The following is a 3,607-nucleotide window of genomic DNA, read 5'->3' as shown; positions in this document are numbered from 1 at the left end:
TGAATCAGTAACTGAGTAATTTATTTTTCCACTCTCATAATTTATAATTATATATATAAATAATTTCCACTAATATATATATATATATATATATATATATATATATATATATATATATATATATATATATATATATATATATATATCCACAAATAGTCTATTTAATTTGCCAGCACTTAATTTTATTAGCGTTAATGTACCATCACGTTGTTTTCCTCTTCGATCCTGTTGTTTATCAGCGATCCCACGGTGCATCAGGCTCTTGTCTGCGTCATCATTTGTCCCACTGTCAAACAGCCTAGGGGGCCGCAGCCCATGCAGGCAACTTAACCCTTTGGCAGTAGCTAATATCGCCACTGCGTGGTCATTTAGCACCCGATAGCCTCCAAATATCCCGCACATTTCTGTCAAATTTTCTTTTACAAAACAAAAATGAATCTTAAAATGATACGGTCTGATCTGACACGATAAGGAGTTTAAAAACAGCACACAGGTTGCTGAATTAATGCAGTAAACACACCAATGTTGCATTCGTCATAATTATCATCTGTGGTGTAAACTGTACACAAAGGATTTCTATCGTTCAGGCATGTTTTACTGGATGTTGCATAATAGCTGATGTTTGGGAGAGAAAAACACGACTGAAACGTCCTGAACTTATATATGCATGTATGTATATGTACATGTATTTACACATGTATGCATACACACACCAAACAAAAATTTATATATATATATAAATAATCACTTCCATTAGATTAGCAGAGGCGTGGATTCTTATATGCATAATTCATTATTTTATTTTCAAAATCATAAATGATACTTTACAGGATGTGGCTCAAAGGGGATAAAACTCAAGAACTGTTTGTAATTGCAACAGTGCAATGGCAGCATGTGGGGCCACTGCTGAAGGAACACAGGAACACTGTACACAGAGACCTGTGACATAACACAGTACAGTACAGACATCCCGCCCTGTACACAGAGACCTGTGACATAATACAGTACAGTACAGCCATCCTGCCCTGTACACAGAGACCTGTGACATAATACAGTACAGTACAGCCATCCTGCCCTGTACACAGAGACCTGTGACATAATACAGTACAGCACAGCCATCCTGCCCTGTACACAGAGACCTGTGACATAATACAGTACAGTACAGACATCCCGCCCTGTACACAGAGACCTGTGACATAATACAGTACAGTACAGCCATCCTGCCGTGCACCATTCGGAGAAGTCAATGTAAACAGGAAGGATTATACTTTGGGTTGTGAATGAGGAAAATGGTCTTTACGGTGAAACCTCGTGGACCTTTTAACAAACACTTTGTGTCAATCAACATACATAAACTGTGAAGAAAGAACTTATAAAGCAGGGGGAACAGGATAATGGCACAAAATAAACAAACCAGAAAACTCCTATTACACAATACACATGATATGAGTGATGTCACCAGTGCTCTGAAATGCAATTTTCATCTGTTCCAAATGACTTTGTTAATATTTTCTTTGTAGATCTTAGAAAAATAAATATATATTCCCTTATACAGTTCTTAACCATCCTTTTGAGACTTTCACACATAACCCACTTCTTAACACCCAGTCATAACATTCAGTTTCATAATCAGCGTTGGGCACCAGGACACATCATGTAGGTCCAACAGTCCAGGCACATATTACAGTAGGATTAACTTTGGGCTACATGGATTTCTTCATCGGAAATTGATTTTAACATAGAATGTGTCTGGGAACACCAGACCATAATATAACAAATGACTTACATCATTCTGTACTGCAATGGTAGTGCAGGACTCAATGAAGGTTTCTGCTTCAACGAGCCATTTTGGATAATCTAACTTGATATCTTCATGCACACTCTAAACGTGGTATGTTTCAGTGCTTTCTAACTCACGTTTCCTGGAGAGGAAGAAGATACAGTGAGAGAATGAGAAATGCCCTTTTCCCACTTATCTGTTTTGAAAGAAGAAAAACAAACTAACTTTTAGCAAATTAAAAAGGAGGCGGGCAGTTGCATGGCTGAGGACATTATAGGAGAAGTTCTGGTACTGGTGCTATTCCTCATCACCAGAATGGAGCTCTAATTGAGTGTTATTTACATCATCTAAACCCGCATCTTGAAATGCAAGACATGCTTTTGCAAAATAACACTACTGTAATATTGAATGCATCAGTCAAATATATCAGAATCGCATAATATCACAACTTACAAAATGATAACTCTTTGTGGCCGTTTGACACATGCTCGTGTTTCAACCATGGTTGCACAGATACAGGTCAGAGGGTACGAGGAGTATTCAAAGCTGCAACACGCTTCAACACAAACATTCCACTTCAGATTCAAATCCTGATTGCCAAAAACAGCAGTGTTTGAGGACCGATCAACAAGCAGACGGTGCTCGCATGTACAAAAATAGTAATCAGGCACCCGACAAACGCCTAATTATCGTTGTTCAGTCTAAATATGGGCAGTCACAATTTCCATAAGAGTTTCACAGATGAACAGAGGAAGTGGTTGAGGTCTCATGATGAATGAGATCAGTTTACCCCGGGGTTATTTTGATGTGCAAGCGTATCGAGACAATATACGTCAGCAAACATGGCTGAGGTTTGGTGTCTGCAAGCAGACATCGGATATGGTGCACAGCTAACATTGTTGCTCACTCACCCCCAAGCTGTCACCAGCTAGAAGATCCTCTCCGAGGTGCTCTACACAGGTGGAGTGGAGTGCCGATGGCCGGAGCATCAGGCTGTGTCTCTGTGGTGTACGTGGCTAACCCTGGACCTGGAGCTACAGGTGTTGCAACACCCAGTCACAATGCAGCTCTCTATCAAAAACGCCCGTAAAAAGGTTCGTTTTCGCACAGTGCCGGCCATTACGGCTCAGGCACACAGCCCTTTCCAGCCGGCTCCTTTCTGCCGGTAGTTTAACGAGCAAGGTCTCGGCATGGTCAAGGAACCCGACGGCCAGCCGCCCCCACCTCCCCGTTTTTACAAACACCCCGGAAAACACATAACGATGCAATACGCCACCAGGCCGAAAGCGTCAGACGGCCGGGGAAAGGTCTCCAAACGAGGAAGGCACGGCCTGTCCCCGCCGAACGCAGATTACTCGCTCGGACTGTGACAGGAGGAGCCATTAGCGGCTCAGCGGAGAGGGGCGCTCAGCCCTGCTGACACACAGCCTGGGCCTGCCCTGAACGGCCCTGGCTTATTAGCACCTCGGCCTACTCCAGGTGGGGCCGTCTGGCCCCCCTAATTGATAATTAGGGCCAATAGCGCAGCAGGGTGATGCAGAATGGCCAACAAGGGCTCACGAGGGCCCTGCACTGTCACTCAAAGAAAGGAACGAGGGAGACAGACAGAGAGAGACAGAGAGAGAGAGAGAGAAACATTAAAGAGTTTTACACACACAGAGGGAGGCACATCTAATGTATGTTCTGTGATAAAAGCAAACAAAAAAGGGACTACACATGGTTAGCAAATGTAAAGTTTAAAAAGAAACAAGCAGACAGATGTATGGCATGCAAACGCCCCCCCCATCCACCCCCCCCCCCCCCCCCCCCCCCTCCATCCACCCCCCT

The sequence above is a fragment of the Brachyhypopomus gauderio genome, chromosome 2 (assembly GCF_052324685.1).
Source record: "Brachyhypopomus gauderio isolate BG-103 chromosome 2, BGAUD_0.2, whole genome shotgun sequence".
Classification (NCBI taxonomy): domain Eukaryota; kingdom Metazoa; phylum Chordata; class Actinopteri; order Gymnotiformes; family Hypopomidae; genus Brachyhypopomus; species Brachyhypopomus gauderio.
Note: the sequence above shows the minus strand (reverse complement) of the source record.